At 32.8% G+C, this 21,315-nt stretch overlaps 1 protein-coding gene and 1 long non-coding RNA gene across 3 annotated transcripts in view; both read right to left on the bottom strand.

Annotated features, from left to right (window-relative positions):
- The window catches only part of LOC117215787 (leishmanolysin-like peptidase), a 210,303-nt gene that overhangs the window by 177,543 nt on the left and 11,445 nt on the right, over positions 1 to 21,315 (bottom strand). The window lies entirely within an intron of this gene.
- Positions 9,430 to 11,084, bottom strand: LOC117215791. 2 transcript variants are annotated; one of them, XR_004489218.1, is made up of 4 exons: positions 10,660 to 11,084; positions 10,456 to 10,551; positions 9,948 to 10,099; positions 9,430 to 9,875 (listed from the first exon to the last, which is right to left on the bottom strand). It is a non-coding gene; the product is annotated as an uncharacterized LOC117215791 (long non-coding RNA). The 2 variants fall into 2 exon arrangements; XR_004489217.1 differs by having other exon boundaries at positions 10,456 to 11,080.

Here is a 21,315-nt window from a genome sequence, read left to right as displayed (position 1 = left end):
GGCCTTGTACATTACTGCAATATTCGATAAACGACGTTGTGGATGGCCGCAGGGACGTAAACTTGGGACCAGCGGAGGACCTTCAACGTGTAGAGCTACTGGTTTACGCGGTGCAATGAACGAGACTATAATATAGAGTCATGCAAAGACGAGCGGAATAGAAGGAGACACCGAATGAGGAGGTAAGAACAACGAACACGAAGGGCGTGATACGGAGGAAATCGTAGTCCAGTTTATCAAGCCAAAACGCATAACCCGTACACCTAAGTTCACCCGAATGAATGATTGCAAGTTATGATAGCTCTTGTTTATTCGCCATATTTATGATCTTGCGAGATGCGTAAAATAATTCGACGAAAAATCAGGACAGTTTGCGAATCAACGATTCGATTAATTTTTACAACGATCACAGTCAGTTTCTTTCAATTTTTCGGAATGTGGTTTCACATTCTGACATTCTAACGGAAAGACGCTATTTTATCGAATTTCATTTCGAAAAGGATTGCAAGAACCAACGAATCAGTCCAAACGATTTTAAAGACAGATTGCTGCTCCATCGATCTTCTTGAACGAACCATTTGCGTACGTACGTTTGGAACTAGTTGGAACTTCTTGTTGCACTTTGTTTACGATAAAATTTATACGCGGTTTCATACAACTTCAAATGATACGTGACAAGGATGTACGCTGTATTTTATTAAACATGGAATGTGGTGATAAAAATAAAAGGAATACTGTATATAATAATATTGGTGTTATTACTTGTCATTCTTTGTTACGTATTATTTATGTGTTCTGTTTATAATAAAATTTGTACGTGATTTCATAAAATGAAGAACGACATATACCGATAAAATATTTCTACGTTTATTCATTTTCAAACATCAAGATACCAAAGCTGGTAGGATTAAAACCAGTCACAGTATTATCGGTCCATAATTACAAGAAAAATAGATCCATTTCAATTCTATTTTGCACTCTGTTTTGCACCAATTACAAAGTTTAAAAAAAGGCTATTCCTCTCGAAACTTTTCTTATAATCAATACGTTGTTGATTACCGTGGAGATACTCCTTGTAAGTTTCATGAAAACCTGCCCGAGATGTATCGAATTACTTTACGCGAGCACGTCCGCCTCCAATAATACGGTTGAATGAACGAAGTCGGAATGCCATAGGAATTTAAATTTCTGCGCGTCGCTTCAGTTCGACAGACATCCGGGAATAATTGCAAACTCGGTCGAAAGAGTATTTCAATCAAAAACGTTACAAAGTTCTGTACTTTTCTAGTTTGAACATATAATCTGGGCGTTCGCGAGCATCACAGTAGGACTTTTCATCACGAACAAAAGACTCTTGCCCCTAATGTACGACTCGTTCCTTTGTCTCCCTGCGTCAGCCCTATTTTCAACCAAGAAAGCTTTGATATTCCAGTCATTTCAACTACGAATAATATACTGAAAAAATATTAGTTAACACACTATTCCAGATGCTTGAAAATTTCTCAAAGGAGACGTGTATTTGATGTTAAAGATAGGAACTGTTAGATAGACAAGTTTTAGTTTAGTTTTTCTTTCTAAGAAGAAATTTACTGTTCATTTAATAACCAAGAATTCTCGTCCGTGTTTGCCTCTTTTCAGAAAAAAATAAAAAGAAGAAAAAACTGAAGGATATTATAACATCTCTAATTTCTGTTCTATAGATTTCAATAAGTGTGTCTGTAATTACGATAGGGATGAATTATATCTAACTGAATCATGAAATTTTACACCAGTAATTAAGAAATATAAATGTTTATAATATCGATTACACCATATTGTGTGTATGTTTTGACTACTACAATAGGACTTTATAATCCTGTTTCTATTACGAGGTTCGATGTAGCCTTTTTCAGGTGACTGTTCATTTATTTATAAATTTTCCCTCTGTATATTTTACATGTTCTTATACAGGGTGGTTGGTAATTGGTGGTACAAGCGGAAAGGGGGTGATTCTACGCGAAAAAAGAAGTCGAAAATATAGAATAAAAATTTTTTTTTTAATTTTTTTTTTTTAATTTTTCCATCGAGACAACGATCTACAGCGAGATCCGTTATAACGTATTGCATGCGTACCGAGCGAAAATTCAAAGTCGATTTTCTCGAAAACAAAGCCTCAAACGAAAAATTTTTATTCTATATTTTCGACTTCTTTTTTCGCCTAGAATCACCCCCTTTCCGCTTGTACCACCAGTTACCAACCACCCTGTATATCATATGCATCCGTAGTGTAATCATAGTTACATAATACGATTCAAGATAAATACTACATTTATTATTTCGTGATATGACGAGATTGTATATTATAACGTATATAGTCACTAATAATATAACTTTAAGTAAATTAATTGATTAATTAATTAAACGGCACTCTCGGAATATTTTTCACTGAAGTATAAAAGCAGGAATGTCATTGCAGGAAATTCAAAGATATACTTCGCTTCCTCGAAACGGAAACGGACGATAAAATGTCTGAATATAAGGAGGGAGAATCATAACTATCATAACTAACATTTCTCTCGAGTTAAAGCTGTAACGTATACCCGGCCAAATACTTGCTCTTTCTCTTCGGGGTAACACAGACTAAGGGGACATTCCTGTTCCCGCGTAAATATCGATCCGTTAGATATCACACAGAGAGTAGGAGAGCTCGAGAGGAATGATACGGAAAATGGGAGATAGGTGAAAGTGTGAACAATGCTTAGTGTCGTAGTTACCAAGTGCAACCGTCTAGTTGGTGAAACCTACGCCATGATGTCATAGCACGAACACATTGCATACCACGTATATTATGCGCAATAAGAAGCAACTACAACAATTGCATTTTCATTAGTCTTTGCTTTTTCTCACTTTCTTATATTCATTCGATTAAAATTGAGTTCTACAACAAGATTATTCAGATAAGATGGTACATAGAAAGACATCTCAGATACATTTCAAAATTAAACTTTTTCTAACTTTTATAATATTTTTAAAAGACTGGCACTGCAAGATATTATATTATGGTATATATAAATAGAGATACAAAGCATTATACATATAATATGTACATATACGTAATGGAAAGTTTTCAAGTTAATTTTTAGCGAGGTACAACATTAAATTAATAAAAGTTATAGCACAAAAATTGAAAATTTATTTATATGTTAGTACGACAAGATGTAAAAGCAGCTGGTTATATATTAGACATATTAATTTACATTTATTTTACTTTAACAAATGTGTAAACATTTTAATATAATAATTAAGTACTGTTTCTTTTAAGGCAGTTTTGATCCACAAATAGTGTAATGGGTACGCATTTGCTTATGCAATTATTCTTATCGGTACAATTTTGAATTTTCCTATACATAATATGAACATAGTTTTCGTAAATACATAGACCCTTAACAATTTTCTAGCGTCACATTTAAATTTTATTCTAAAAAATATGTTACAACTAACCGTAATTTTATCCTGTTCTAGCATACCAGATATGTGGGCATGAACACGATAAGAATTTCTCGTTGGTAATTTTTGATAATATTTTTCTTCTGGCTAAAACACATTATGTTAAAAAACTCTGCTTTCTAGCGATTACTACACTAGAGCTTATAATTTAACTAAGCATGCATTATATTTTGTTAAAGTTCTTAAATCTTGTTCAAGAATCATAAGTATCAAGTGAACAACACTAAATAACAGAGTATGTGAAAAAATGTTTCTAGGATAAAACACTGTAATGGTGAAATATTTCGTTGAAAATTGTACTATTAGGCACCGATATAAACCCGAGAATGGAGAATTTTGTGTCCCATTATATACCAAGGTGGGTTATTCGCGCCTTATCATCCAACTGACTAAGCGCAGCCCACTCACCATAAACCTCAGTACGGTGAACATACAGTGAAAAATGATTAAACTACCAAATGGAAATGTTTATCTTTTATGAACGAATATAAAGATACTTATTGTTAAAGTTATTTTAACATGCATATTTTGACTAGGAATTAAGCATGATTCAGAAGCAACTATCCAAATTCAATTTTTAGAATTAATAATACGAGCTGTGATAACTGATGAACTGTTCGGATGAACAAGATTCTACTGTAGTATTACCAGTTCGATCGTGCAAAAGAGCCCTAACATTATGAAAACAGGAGCATGTGAAATATTGAAACGATTGAAATATCTTAACACGTTGACTACCACGTGAATTTTGTGTATTTTGCCCTTGTAGCCGCAATAGATTGAGATATACTACACCATAGCGTTTAATTTTCGCAAGACGTCATTGTATTTGCATACTTTTTCCTGACAACGTTATACCTATGTCACTCAAACCGTTGAAAATCTTTTAATTCATGAAATTGATCTTATTTTAATCATTTTAAAAAAATTTAGTAAAACGTGTATCATCGATGATCATCGTGGCGGTCAACGTGTTAAAATACATACAGTGGGACAAATAGAAGATAGGTTCTGCGGTATAGAAATTCCATGATATACAGGATCCTACCGTATCTTGAAAAGTGTAGATCAAAATTTTAATAGCCACTGATGATCTCCGACGATAAGATAGATACAGATGATTTTCCGAATTTCAGCCGGCCTATGTATGTACATTACGCTATCACAGATATAGGTCGTCAAGTAGAATCGAATGGTCTCCCGTCGCGATGGAAATCGAAATTTATGGTTGAATCTGTGGCACTCTCGCCTCGTTGCTCATGGAATTCAAGGATATGTGTATCTAGCTACAGAAATATGCAGAAAACTGTATGCATCAATTCCACTACATACGCGCGCCAGTATAGTTACGGTTCGCACGCATACGTGGACAGCTCACACAGATAACCAACGTAGAGATCGCGAGATGAAATCGGGCAAAAATGACTTTTTCATAACGCGTGATCATACATTTACCTTTGTACATGTGCGGATGTATATGTGTATACATATATTGTACGGTGAGACTGTTCGTGCAAAGAAGCACACGTTATGACGAACGTTCCGCACAGAAAACTGGTTCAACGAAACGTATAATCTTGTAAGTTGAACCATTATGGGCTGATTTTGTCCAACACTTTATTTTTTGTTAAGAATGTTACTTCTGCATGACTTCGCACGATCTCACGAAGAAAAATGAGATTGGAAGTTACGCCAGAGTTATTAATGTCGCTGCTAGTAAGTACTATTGGATGGATAACTGAATGATCAAGAATATTTAATTCGCAGAGTACGTTAAATTTAAAGTTACAATATCTTATCCTAATATTTGAAAGAAATCATTTCGAAAAGTCTTTTAATAAAACTTACGCGACATACTTCGTTCGTTGTTAATATTTATTGGAGCACACATATTTTTGAGCAGCTAGTACAACACTATTGGCACTGTTATATAAACCGTTCACCACTGACTAGAAAAGTATGGTAACTTTAATTTGTTAATCTAGGAATCATTAAGCTTCATTACCACTAGCACAAGGACTTCAACACGAAGGGGAACTCAAATGACATTTATGCTCAATTGTCCTCAGTTTAAATACTGATCAAATTTCAAATTCATGAGACGAATATCGTTTCCTACCAATGAAATTGTTATAATAATACATTTTCTTTTATTTGACAATGATGTTTCCCTTCTCATGGTTTTACGTAACTCAGCTCAAAATAAATAATATAAAACACTAAATAAGAAACTAATTAACCAAATATTGTTTTTTCTAATGTAACCAAACTTTAATCTTCTTTGCCATAATGAATTTTTAATCTTTTACTATAATGATAAATATGATAAGTTCATGATACAATATATCATAAAAGTAAGATGACTGCAACAAGATGCTGCATCGTATAGAGAGCCGAAATAAAATAATTGATTGTTGATGTTCGTTTATTTAACTTCGATATTGGGTATTCTCAATAATTTCTACAAGTGCGCAGAGATTTGCAGATTAAACATCTGAACGTGCATCAAACAGTTATGCGGCGCTGATGGCATATCGGAACATAGGTCGTTAACTTTCTCGAGCAACGGAGCAACGCTTTCACGTGCACGATCGTCCGAATGGAAGTCACGTTATCGTTTGATTATAGTCGAAAACTATACTCTTTCAAGCGAAAGTCATTTGCCCCATAGCAAATCGCAATAACGTTCAAAATTCGGACTAGTAGCTTGCTTTGAAAAGGTTATTGCTGAAGGTAGAAGAAATGGAACATCGTGAAATATATGTGAGATTACAATATAGATCCCCCATGAGAAGTACTACTTTATACGTGTATGGTACAATTGATATATCAACATTTATTTTTAAATATATTTTAAAGCAATCGCAATTCAAGCAATTCGTTTTAAAACAATGCAATGCAATGTTGACATCACAAATTCAAATCTTCTATTTCATTTTTTTGTATAAATCTATACAAGTATACTTTTCATATTCTTTTATAACAATTAACTAAAATTATTTAGTAATTATTATTTTCGAGAAAAGGAGACCCCATAATTTTACACAAAAATGCATAAACATCCATAATCTACACGTAACATAATCACCAAATATATATGTATATTAATATGTCCATCCTAGTTATAAAAGACAATTATCTCATAATTTCTAATAATAGTGAATATAGTGAGACTATTACTGTTACGATTAGGTACGTTTGTTTTAGAGTAGTTCGACTCTAAGAAAGCTGTCTTGGTGAACCCCGCGTGATACGATATCCATTGCCCTCGAAGGAGATATCTTGGATTACCATCCTAAATTGCTAGCAATGATTATCCCCTTTATTGGCTAACTTAAGAGTAGAGCACTAACAATTCAAACTGTAATAAGCCAATCGTTTTTATTACAGCTATTTCTGAAGTTTACGTAACTAATCGCCCGCTCGCAGTTGGTTTATAGAAAAATTTCACAATGACTTTAAATTTATTCTTCTTTACCTTCATCTACGCTTGGCTTTCATTTTTATAGTATTTTATTTGTTTCATTCTTGAGCAATCCATTGAGGATACAATATCCAATACTTGATTTTAATAATCGCAAGTGTTTAAAATATAAATATAATCAATTTTGTCTTTAAACGGATTTGCTTCACACGATTTTAATTCAGCACGATTTAAAAAACAAACAATTCTCTTTTTGCACGAACCAATTCGATTTAACACGGTTCGAATGGTGTCATTTAAAAAATTTCCATTGGAATTTAATTCTTTGAAGCTCGTTTTGGTATTTTTATTATGTCGTTCGAAGCGGCGAAACTGATTCAATTACAGTCTCATGCAAAGGAATGCGTCTACCGCCAAAAAGTGGCAGCGAATAAAATTTAATAATATGTCACTATATAAATTAAAACAATATAATATAACAAGAAATATTACAATTGAATAAAAAGCAAAGGAAGATTCGATTATAGAATTTGATCTGGTTTGTTCGAAAACAACTAGTTATTTGTATTGAATTTTTACGTCTCTAATCAATCTTATATTTTTTCATATATTTCCTCTTATCTTTTTTTTTCGTTTTTGTACGGTTCATCGAAAATCTATCAATCGTGTAAAGATAGAATTGGATAGAATTATTGGATACGTCTTTGTTTTATAATACCGCGTCATATTCGTCGTGTAGACTATGGTTGAAATACAACGAAGGCCAACTGCGATTGTATCCAACAATTTTAATTTCTGACTTTACTTTCAAATTCCTAAATACATATAATACATTTGCGAGAACGATTACAATTTCGATAAATTATTAAATCGTTAATCATTCACTTATTTCTTAAATTTTTATCGCGTATTATTATAAATATATTACTACCATGCATAGTATGCCTTATAAGCTATAAGGAATGAATGGTTTGATCTTGTCATATGCTTATCTGATTTCCCGTCGGCGTGCAGTGTGTATCATCAATAATTCATGTATATTTTGTTTCCCATGGTAAACTACGCGTATGGGATAAAAGTAATCAGAGTTTAGATTACTTCATTCCAAACCGAGTAATATTCTGCCAGTCAGAATTAAAATTAAAAACACCGTGAAATTTGGATGTTTAATACGTGTTCCACAATGTTTTTAAATATTCCTAGAATAAATTAGAAATCAGAAAACTTATTTCGAATACGTACTTGATCGTCGTAATACATATTGAGTGTTGTTTTCTGATCTGAATGCTTATTTCTCACTATTATACATCTAATAAACGATATTAAAGTTGAAGATATTGTTACTTATATATCTATTCATATTATCTACTTATATATTTTTGTAATATTACAGGCGAAAGGCTAACATATGAATAAAAAATAAATAGATAAATAAATAAAAATAAAATATTGATGTTAGAGAGTATACGATAAATAAAAATTCGAATACCGCAATAGAGTTAAATTTATATTTTGGCCCAGTCGCATGAGACACTCTTGCAACGAAATGGAAACGACAGAAATATCGATACGCTAAAAATTGCTTGTTTATGTTACGTCCGTACATATGCAGATTCTGATTCAAGGGAACCATCTATCATCGCTCAAATAGTACAATTTTTTCAGTGGCGGACATGAGACCACGACCAAGAACGACAGATACGTCGTTAAGATTAAATGTTCAATTTCGAGCATGTGGGTGACTTTCGGGAACAGAAGCAGTGCTTCGTCACTTCCAATCTTGATTGGTCGAAGAAGGAGAAACCGAATGAGAACGGGAACGATCGCCGATAGATATTTCCTTTACGCGAAAAACCGTACCTATTCAATTGAAAACACAAAGAAAACCGATTTCTACCCATCAGGAGTAAGCGGTAAATATCTCACGTAATAAATTTTATTTTGAAGTGCGGCGATGTATGGGAAAAACTATTGTCAGTATTGTCAATTGTTGCACAATTGAACTAATATTATTAGCGAAATTTTACAAGTTACTTACAAGTTATAAACTGCTTCTTGACAACAGCAATAACAGGTTTGATTAAAAAAAAAAAGAATAAAAGGAAATTTATAGAGATAAATCTTGCAGATTACACGAAATTCTTTTAAATAATTCTATACAGATTGTTGAAAAATTTAAGAGTATTTCCGCAAAGACTTTAGAAATAGAGATACGATCAGGAAATACAAAAGAAAATTGCCATAGTTTACATAATGTTATCACAAAAGTTGGAACCATTACGCCGCTATTTCCTCTACTTTCTCTCAGTTGTATTATCCTAATTTTGCTCAAATCAGTTGAATATACGTAAACGTCAGGGAAAAAGCAAGAACCAGAAAAACAACAGGAAGAAAACGACAGAATACTATTATACGCAAATGAAACACAGAAATTTATTTTTATACATTCTACAACTAATTTCTATCAATAAAAAATTTCATGAATAAAATTTTTTTTGTTCGAAAAAATGAAAAGAAGTTGGAAAAAATGAGAAAATTGAGGCAAAATAAGACGCGTATAGTATCGTTCGACAGTCGTAACTGCAACTCAAATGGTATCCTAGACGCTTGAACTTACAATTAGCTGTATGTAAGGCAGTAGGTTGACGAACTATTGGTATTCAGTCCTCCTTCAAAACGGTCTGCTAGCTAATATATTGAAATTCATGGCACGAACGAGCCACCGCAATCATCACGCGTACGAATATTTACGACTTAGGTAAAATAAGTCTAATATCATGTTGATAGCCGACCAGCAATGTTCGAAATGACATCGTGTAAATTTCAAAAGGTGAGTAAAATACTGGTACCGTCTCATTTTTTACATTTATTTTACGTTTCACTCTGCATCAATTGGTTTTTTGAAATATAAAGTACTGACCAAAAATTTGCAATCACTTTTCCAGCTGTACCAACATTGAATCACCTGTAATTTTATGATCAGAAATTTATTCGAAAGATTTATCAAAGTGAAAGAAATAAATTCTTTCAAACAAACCCCTTTACTTGGATTTGTCGGCTGACTTGTCGAACATAGTAAAATTCTAAATTAATTTCTTTTTCAAATTCTTGCGTTCAGAATTCTTTTATTTTCCGTTGAAATCGGTCATCGCCTTACGTACAAGCGAATCAGTGTAATATTTACCGCTTCTGTGAAAGTTTAAATCTACAATCAATTGCTTTCTACCGTTTATAGACAATTTACGCGGCACTAAAAAAAAGATAGTGAATCACTACATCGAATATTTCTGCAGTCATGGTATATCAATATTAAGAAACTGCACTTTTGCAAAGCATTTTAATTCGATTGGAAAACGCTACTTGATACATGGAAACGAAAGTATGACTAGACAGCGTATTTTTCAAATATCAAAGGAGGTTTTAAAAAAAAAAGAACCTGTGCATTCAGAATTCTACCAAAAAGTGGAAAAATTTGATGAAGCTACGCAGAGACGGAGAAGAAACGGGAGACAAAGTCGAAGCCCCGTGTGTTGTATGTAACCAACCTTTTGTTCTGTTAGCGTATTTGGTTTGTTCGGTATAGCTACGTACAGTTTCGACCCCTTCGATTTTCCAGCCTGGAGGGCTTGATCGTGGCCCGCCTACAAACAGGATCTGATTAGACGAGCGAACGGGTGTCCCGGAGAACCAACCAATCGATTCGAATTCAGAATCTCGAATTCACGATGGTTCGTGCCCTCCAGTTGTACCTGCGTATCCAAGTACTAGTACCAAGCTACCCAGAGCATCGCAACCCATCTAGATTTCCGAAGGCAGTTCGTGTTGCGATCTGACTAATGAAGACGGATATTGGAAGCGCACCTTCGATTCACATCACTGTCTCAGCACCTATTAGCATCTTCCAGTCTCTTTGGGGACATACATGCTCCTACAAATACACCTAACATCTCCGTTTCTAAATTAATACTGCATTTCTCTAATGTGATCACTCTAATGTGATCTTTCAAAAACAGACATCCTCTGCTTTAGTGCAATTTACTACATTTTCTATTTCACTATATTTTACTGTATTTTTTATAGTCTACCTATTTGTTATCTATCTTAATTTATAGTTATATCTATGTCTATAATATTATCTTTATAAAAGAAAATATTTCCATTTAAATGACCGTTACGATTCTATTGATTTCTCTATATCGTGTTATAGAATTGTTATACATAGAAATATAATAGTCATATAAAAAGCAAGAACGAAGTTAAGAATACAAAGGAAATTTATAATATATATTATTACATATTAATGATAATTATTATTAGTATATTATTCGTATGACAGTAAGTTGCACAAATGTTGTTCATGAAATCCTCTGAAAGATTTCTAAATCGATATCGTTTAGTTTCTTTTAAGAAAAGTAGAATATGTAGGTTGTATTTCCGCTAAATGTAGGCTGATTTGTTTTACAACCTGTAGACAACGTTCATATGACCAAGTATCCTACACAGAAATATAACATACCAAAGATATGCTTGTGATTGAATAATTGTTATCAACTTTAGAATTCGTTAGATCCAAAATTTTAACTATGAACAATTTAATAAGTAAAGAACCAGCATTCGCTGTTATTGCAGTGAATTTTAGAACTCAAGTATTCATTGACAAACAAGAAATATGAAAAAAAAAACACTTACTAAAATAAATTTCTATTTATGCATGAGATAAAAACAGATTTATATTCGACCATTACGCGCAATGGTATTGTAAATTGACCAATAGATATGGATATTAAGCGCTGCTTTGACCTACATCAAGGTCTGGTTACCAATTAATATACGTTCCAGTCCACTGTGAATACACGACACACAAGTTGCATATAGCGCTATAGTATGTATCCATGTACGTATACGAAGTACTCGAATTTCTGCGAACGTATTTCACCATAACGGCAGATTACAATACCTAATGTGAATAATGAATATACGTCTATAGTTCATACATCAAAGATAAATTCGCGACGACTTCATAAGCCTAAACGAATTCTTCTTTGAAACGTATTTTCAACGAATGCTTAGAAATATGTATATTTAACAGAAAGATTATACAAGATCAAAGACTCTCTGATACTAAAGGCAGTATCGCTTGCGTAAACAAGGTTCGTTACGCTTACCAACTTCGGATTATGAAATGCACAATAGAGTTCGTGTGGTTGCCGTAACCTTTTGGTTGATGTCGAGTATTCTGCGAGTATTCAATGGCTACAGAAAAGAACTGTGAAAGTCCGTGAAAAGAAAGTAAACTTTGATAGTCAAAGCATCAAACTTTCAATATGTATGACTATGATCAAATGAAACGAAGATCAACTTGTACAAATGCAACAAATAGCTGAGAATATATTATAACCTTGTAACATTGGTTTCATTTCTTAAGAAGTAATTATTATTATTACTTTTATATTAATATGCCAATTTAACTTCTTTTAATCGTGACAGCTAATCGATCGATTAAACTGAAGACTTTGATCATGCAATAGCCAATCGAAATACCGATATTGCAAATATCCCACGTCACAAAAGAACCTATCGACAAAAAAAACACTATAATCTTGTCTCCGTACACCTTCTCTCAAATATCAAACGCCTGGTCTCTCGCCTCCCCTACCATTCTTTTTGCCTCTCAAACTCTCGCACGTATTTCTGTCTCTTTCATGTTCCTCTGTATTGTGTTTCCTTTCTTCACTCGAATGGAATAAGTTTAGCGTAGGAAATTCCATTTGGACAAGAAGCGGGAAACTCGGAACGCTTCGAAGGAAAGTTTCATGGATAACTCGTCGAATTGTAAAATCAAGTAGCACGCTGCGTCTTCCTATCTTTCGTCCCGATACTATTGGAAACGAACGTTTGTACCGCGATCCTGATCGATAAGGCTACGTCCTTTAAAGCAACAACAGATTTCATCGAAGCGTAGATCGTTCGGATACTATCCACAGTTTACCGTAAATTTCTTTTGCAATCCCGTCGAACACGAGAACACGGTGGGCAATAAGAATCGAACCAGCGCTATGCAAGGCCGCGCGTGGTAGTGCAAACACTTTATTTGTTTCCCGGCTCGTGAAATCACTAAAACGCGAGACCACTTTTTATCCACCGTACACTTCTCTTATGAAAATACAATCGCGAACAACGTGCGGTTTTCATCGATTCGAATCTTCTATGGTCGGTCGAAAATGGGATACACGCAAAAAGATAGATCCTTAACGAAAACACATTGCGAAAGAATCGAGTGTATTTTCACCTCGTGTTTCGTATAAATACGCGATTATCATTTTATACGATTTGATCGGAGTTGTTCTAACCATTTTCATTTTTCACGATTGAAATTTATATCCGGAGATAGCGTGCGCGCAATTCATGTTATACCAGTAATTTTATAGTTTGTAATTTCCACTTCTATTAATTTTATGGATTTAGAACGTGTACCTTTAATTTTATGGTGACAGCCGGTATATACTTTGTTTACACGATAATGAATTAATATAACGTGAAGCAAATCACTAGAAAGGGAATAGGAGTTCCTCGAATCGCGATTCGGTGTCTGTGTAATAAATTCACTGCGGGCGTTTATGCTTTTACGGAATATTTGAACGTGTGAAAATGCATATAATGCATATACTGTATAAAAACGTACAAAATATGCAAAATAAACTAATATTATTTATCCTTATATCTACTGGTTGCAATGTATTGATCAAAATATGAATTTACATAAACATCCGCAATCCAGTTATAGATCTCAATCAGTCTACTATATTTTATAAGAACCTAACTTTTAATTGAAAAGCTATAATAAAAATCATTACTTACGATTTCTCCAAGACAAAATTGACAGATAAATGGCCTTATATGTATACATGATGCTCCTTACCTGAAACAAAAAAGGAGACGATTAGGTAATTAAAGTAACAAATAAAATATCGTTTATTATAAGTATACAACTTTCAAACTGTTAAATAAAATAATCAATTTAATAGAAAAGATATAAAATATTATTTAACTACATAATACTTTTACTATTCTCTAATCGCATGATATGTTAACAATTTTCCCTTACAAACGATCATGATAAAACCAGCTAAAACATTACGTATGTGCATTGGATTATATACTTGTTTTTCCAACATGAATAATTCACGATTTATATCAGGTGTGTACATAGGCATCTTTAAACAATCAATTTGGCAAACATACAACAGCGTTCAATCATAATTAATATACAATCAGAATTTGTAAACACTAACGATAAATACCAGGTTTTATTGACTTATACGTTTCGCTTATTTATTCAGAAACATTATTTGGAAACCTTTAAATCATGAAATATCTTTACTAAGAAAACCTGTTTACAAACAAGTACTACAAGTTCAAGATACTCGACTCATTACGTAAGAAATAGCTGAGAGTAAATAAACAAATAGTTTAGTTGCTAGTATTCATCGAGACTCTATATCACTAACAAACATCAAATACTTAACATACATCAAATATTTGATTAATATTTGGATTTTGTACAGAGAACAAGATAAAAAGTTGCACGAGTCACATATATGTAACAATTTTCTTATTAGATCATGATATTCACTGAAGAAACGATTTGTTATATCGAATACAATGCAACCAATAGAATAAATAAAGGAATTGGTACGAAGAATAGCAAAATTATATGCAGTTCCCAAGTCATGAAACAAATGACATATTCAAAATCATAGTAGTGAAAGTAAGTCAAAGTTTCACATACTGGAATCTAGTCACGTATTTCTACTTTTAAAATCATAACTCCTTCAACATCACAATTCACTGAATTATAATTTTACCTTCTACCGTGATAACGAGTATGCCATCGAAAATGTCATAACGAGTTTCCTATAATAATAAGTCTCTTCGCCAAAAATAGCACTGAACTGACTTACACTACTATGGCTCTCAATCAACTGTACAAATTTTAAACAGTATCAAAATTGAAATAATAATTGAATGTCGTTGGAATTAATAAATTTAAAATAATCCACGTCGAATGACAATCTATTTCTTGGCCAGGTGGATGGTAGGCACGATTCACTTTCGAAATCGGCTAACTTCAGCCGGCAGCGGAATAATTAATAGTTTAATTTAAGTCCTCGCACCCGAAGGCGCGATTACGCGCAAATATTTGCGAAAAGCAGCCGGATCCGGTTGCAACAACGAGAGGACCGGCGTTCAGTTCTGATTTCGATTTCGATCTGGATCGATCGTACGTTACAGTCGAATTAACGGAAAGCCGCGTCGGGACGCAAGGATTACCATTATTTTCGTCCCGTGCAAATCCAGCAAATCCGTTCTACCGTACAAATATTCGCTTTCCCTGTAACTGCCGAACCATTTGTTCATAAATATTGATACGTTTAAAACCTCCAGCCAAATGAGGCATTTCACGTTTTAATTTCTTCCACTACCTACGCCTATGCCGAATGTACTCCACGATATCGCAGAATCATACTATGCGACATCGGTATCACGACAATTTGCATTTAATTGGTTCGTATCTAGCTTTGCGAATCGATTGACTATTTATACTCCGAATGATTAAAATACAATCAACCGGTGCTACAATTCTGCACAATACATCAGGCCGGTTTAACGCTTTTTCCAATGCATTTTAATGTTTACATTTAACTTATAGATTTCAGATCTGTCGAAAGCTGTCGGGAAGATATTCATCATATTCATGTTACATGTCAGATTTATGTAGTTCGTCGAAAAGTGTAGAATTTTGTCTCTGATTGTTTAGCCTATTATTATTTTAATATTTGCATGATTTGATATTGCAAATGTGTCTCATCCATCTGATGTAATATACAGACATACTTTGAACAGGAAAATGTCAATACACAATATACATCTGTATTCATATTGGCAAAAATATAAATTTACATAAACGTCTGCAGTCTAATCATTAATAATTTTAAATGTAACAAAATAAAATAAAATTAGGAAAGTATAATGCAGGTATGGAACGAAGCGCACATTACATGTATTCGATCAATAGGGAATCCACTTAGGTTCCATCCTTTCAGTCCTTTTTTTTTTTTATAGATCTTCTTTTATAAATCTGTACATTACATTTTTAATTTTCGTTTATCGAGAAAAGCAAACTTCGCGTAATATAGCGTTTAGGCGATGGATTCTGCACAGGAAAACGATAAAAAAGGTTCATATAAACAAATGCACTGTTTGACCTTCTTTTCGAGTTATAATAAGTTTTAAGACAGCGACGAATTACTTCGCGAGAGAATTGGACAATGCTTTCAGAACAATACTTGGAGAAAAGGAAAGGGTAATACAGTCAATGGTAAAATGTTTCCAGGTTTGTGTTTGGAAGCAAAGACGTCATGTTGGATAGGTCTCGCGAAGTTATACAGATACAGTTTGTTAAAACAAAAAAACTCGTCATAGCTCTGAAACAAGATCAAGCAGGTCATACGTATATATGAATTTTTTTTTTTTTATTGTTTTCATGTACAGAATCTACCGCCGAAAAGGGTCACCTTGTATATTTTAAATAAAATTAAGCAAATATCACAAAACAGTGCGGCGTCTAAAGTCCAAAGAATCAACGACCTTTAATTTACGAAAAAAACCACGAATGCATAAAAGTCAGCCGACAAAAGTAGATATATATATATATGTATGTATAGGTATATTCCAATTGTTCAATCGATAGGAAAGTCCGTTCATTCATCCCTCTCGAGCATCTCTACAAGCGTACCGTCGGTTACACCGAGTCTTCCGCCCCATCTACCGAGAAACTTTTAGCAAAGAACGAGACCGACGTAAAGCCGGACCAGATTGGTTTACTTCTATGACCACTTCGCTTCGAATTTCCTTTGATCGTGCAGGATCCACCTCCGAAAATCTTTCGCGCTTCGTCCGTGAGGAAATAAAGTGGCCCTTTTCGATACCTGACAACGAAACTTTGTAACACGCTAAAGCCAGGATACAAATAAAGGTTTCTACAAGTGTTCATCTTGTTGGAAACTTATCGCAATCTAATAATACAATAATCCACATCGGATTTGTAAATATTGATTTTGGCAAGAATTGATTGAGAAGCCTGTAAGAAGAAGAAGAAGAAATAATGAATTCCTGAAGAAGGATGTTTCTTATATAAATTAATAATTCAGTGCATGTAATTGTACTAATTAATAAATCTGTTTCTTTAATCTAATAGCTGCGCGTATCTTCTCTTGTTAGTATAATATTATAGTTTGGATAACATCATTTACATACTGCATTATAATATTAGCACGATAGATATACATAATTGGTATAATGATAAACACCGATGACTCTCCTAGATATTAAACTAATTTCAACGGGGAAGTTATTGATAAAACCTTTATTCAACAACAACGATATTTAATAGGTATTACTATAAATGAGATGTTTGCCACTAATATAAGAGAATGAGTATCATTAATCTTTAAATTAGGTTAATCTCGTATATCTCAATCTAGCTTCAATTTCAATCAAGTAAAAAGCTTTAAACATATATTATGAGGAAATCTTTAGCATACATTCAAAACGGGAAATTACGCATATTAATATTTTCTTCAAATTTACGATAGACGATCGAAATAAACAATAGAGTCAATCGAAGATGATTCGAAGGTCAATCTAAATTTATTAAAACTTCCTGCGTTATCTTTTGTAGAATAGTAGTATTAATAATAGTAATAGTAGTATAATATTAATAATAATAATAGTAGTATGATCTGGCAGCAGAGGACTTGCAACATATGTGGCAATAATAAAACAGTTCTCAGTCCTTCTAATTAAATATAGAATATAAGAAATTTGCAGTGAAATTTGATAGTATTTTATTTTAATAAAAATGGTCATTTTATAAGGGACGTAAAGGCTTTTGAGCATCACTACAGGACCTCTTCAAATATACGAAGAATTTTTAATTAAATTTAAATGTTCCTGTTACACAAGACAATCTTTTTGTACATATTTATTTATGTAAGACGTAAGATACCATGTAGCCGATTATACAGATCTAAAATTATTAGATTCATCTACGTGAAACAAAATGCCTTGTGATGAACTTTCTAAGATAATCGCAGTAGCGCAGCAATAGATTCCACGTTCAAAGGACAAATGTACTAAATATTTAAAACTGCTCACCTTCCTAAAGATGAGATATTACATTCGTCTACGAACGTCGTACTAATTAGCACAGTGGCATTGCTTCGAACCTTCATGGTCCTCTCCTCTGGACTCTATTCAGTCCGCTTCGAGTTTACTATGACTACCATTGTCTGTTCAAACAATCCCTCGTGATTAATTCGGAACGTTTTCAGTGAAAACTATGACAAACCTGTGAACAAGCGGACAAGAATTCCAATGGAAGCACCAGGCGACTCACGACAATCAAAATTCCTAGTGACTATTGATCTGAATCATCATCAATGTGTTTTTCACCAGAGGTAGAGAGATCAGCGATAATTAAAAAAATAATACTTTTTACGTAGTGTCAATTCTTCCGTGACACTTGTCTCATAAAGACACAGTTCACAGCTATGTCCACATTTTCTACTACATTGCCAATTACGTAACACTTTTATGCGGTTAACTGGGAGTTGTTAAGACGCAGAAACGTAAAAAACTTTTATCTCAACCATAGAAACTATCTTTTAACATGTAGAGTTACGCAAAATGTTACACCATATCGTCAGTTTCCTAGAAAAATGGCACAGCTAACAATAGGAAAAATATATTTATCTAAAAATTAGTTGGAAATGGAAAATTTACAGCAGGAAATTGTTAATTATACTCATCTATTTAACAATGAATTTTTCAACGAAATCTTTCAACGTCTTTAGATTTCGAAAATCTCTAACAAAATATTGTTTAGGGTGGTATATTATTGTTAACAAAATATCGAGGCAACTTTATTTTGGACTGTGGCACTGTTCTTATTACGTAGTATCTATAATTTTATGGGATAATTATCCTAAAGAAATGTTCTCGCAGATTAGCTATCTAGTTAAGAGCTAGATTCTAAGTTTTACGTTTATGGCGTAAGACAAACTTAGATTTATATATATATAGTATATATGTTAATTAAGTAATTACAACGTGAATCATTTTTGTATCGATGATTTTTTAAATATATCATTCTTCTACAGGTCGACGATATGTAATTTAACTTGTAATATATAGATATAAAAAAGTACATTGTATCTACTTAAAATTTTGCAATAAAGCTTCAAATATTTTGTGTCACAGTCATATTACCGTAAAAATATAGCAAACCATTTGCATTTTAAGTAATAAATATGATACGAAATATAATATTTCGTAGCACAGAATTTCAAATAAAATTTATCTTGTTCCCAGTATTAATATCTGATATTGCCAATACTTTAACTAAATAAATCTTAATTAAATACCAAATAAATAAAATAAATCTGTCAATCGTAATTTATCGAGTGAAATACACAGTTTATCAGAGTTAACAATTGACAATTGATCATTTCAGCATGGATTATAGAGAAGAGACACGAGAAGAAAAAATATTCTAATTGCACAATTTGTGCTCTCGACAAAGAAGTATGCTTCAATAAAAATATTCTCGATATAAGCCATGGAAAAGTGGAAAATTGCGGTCTATTTTTAGGATCGATGGCATATCCCAAATAGACCGTTCTTTATTAAGGAAAGGAAGGGTTGAAGTTAGCGTACCGGCAGAAAGCCCTGGAAAAGTTTCGAATATGCATGGCTATGCAATTCGTACGATCCCTAGAGGCGCAAAAGTTGAGCGGATAAAAAGCGGGTGTAAAAAGAAAGAAAAGACGAATGACGAGAGAGACAGGAAGAAAAAGACGAAAGAATGTTTCGCGCGCGAAGCAGTCGACCATCCATTTTCATTCGTCTACCAGAAGACCAAACTTTCGGTCCCTACAAAAGGTATACATAATTTTGGCTAATTAATTCGAGCTCACTCAATTCATCTTTCAAAATCTAAAGGTAAATTGAATCAAGTTATTATTATTATCAAGTGTAGATTAAATTGAATCTAGTTATTCTAAGAATTTCGTTCTTACGATACAAGACCTGAATTATGATTTTGTCTCATTGATCGTTTACACTCGCATAATAGACACTTTCATTAGTCGAAATTATAATTTCTGGAAATATATAGGTTTTGGAGAAAATCGATGTGTTTTAAAAACTGTATTAATAAAAACAAACAATATAAAATAAAATATGTTACTATTATGTACGTCAGTATATTTTAACATAATTTATAATGTCTATATCTATACCCTAAAGAAAATAAAACAAAATGATAAGAATGTAATATCGCTATATCTAGATGTTATTTCCGCAATATAAATACTTCAACAAATGAGCAGTTGAAATACAAATTTCTTTTATACTGTATATTAAATTTCAGAAATGAAATAAGTACTTCATTCAATGTGTCAATTGATTTATGTAACTTATCGCAAAACACTAACAACCGCAAAAGGAGAAAATTTATAACAATCTATAAATATTGGGATTTTTCTATTAAAATAGAAATAAGTGGTCATCCAACAAATTCATACTAATTGTTAAGCGAAGTAATGAATATGCACTTTATTTGAAGTTATTTACAGCAACAAATTCGTTACGACTCTGTTTGCAGAGTTTAAAACTAGATTTATTTCTGCAGGTACACATAGTCATATACGTGGAATTACGTAGCAATACAAGTCTAATCTTAAAACACTGAATTTAATATCTGATATATAATACATACATATGTACGTACATTTCCAGCCAAAATTTGATTTCAGCTAATGTAAGATAATATAATCCACAGGTAGAAAGTAAATCGTTTCGACTAAAAGTTACGATCAATTACGTAAACGATTTTGCTCGACGCGAGAAAATTTCGATTACGCTTTAAATACGAAAATACCATCGCTAATCAGTTTGCATCGCGAAATTTGTAATTTCATTGCTCCCGTGCATGCAATGAGATAATCGATATTATCATAATAAAAGGAAATATTATTTCAGTATATTCTTAGCTTCCAAATGAATGAGAACGAACACAATAATATTGATAATATTATACAACAGGAAAATGAATGATTCCTACGAATGCAAAAGTATGCGTATTAAATAAGTAAAGAGATAGAAATATAACAACCTTCTACTTATCGACAATTTTTTCCCAGTCGTTCAAGGTTCTTCCTTCCTGCATACAAATATTTCCTATAACGTGCAAATATGTGTAAATCGATAAACGCAATCACAAAATTGATCAAACCTTCTTTATCTTTTTTTAAATCACAATGTGGCACGATCTCGAGTATGAT

The sequence above is a fragment of the Bombus bifarius genome, unplaced genomic scaffold, assembly GCF_011952205.1.
Source record: "Bombus bifarius isolate JDL3187 unplaced genomic scaffold, Bbif_JDL3187 scf7180000009790, whole genome shotgun sequence".
Taxonomy (NCBI): Eukaryota; Metazoa; Arthropoda; class Insecta; order Hymenoptera; family Apidae; genus Bombus; species Bombus bifarius.
Note: the sequence above shows the minus strand (reverse complement) of the source record. Positions and strands in the feature narration are given on the sequence as shown.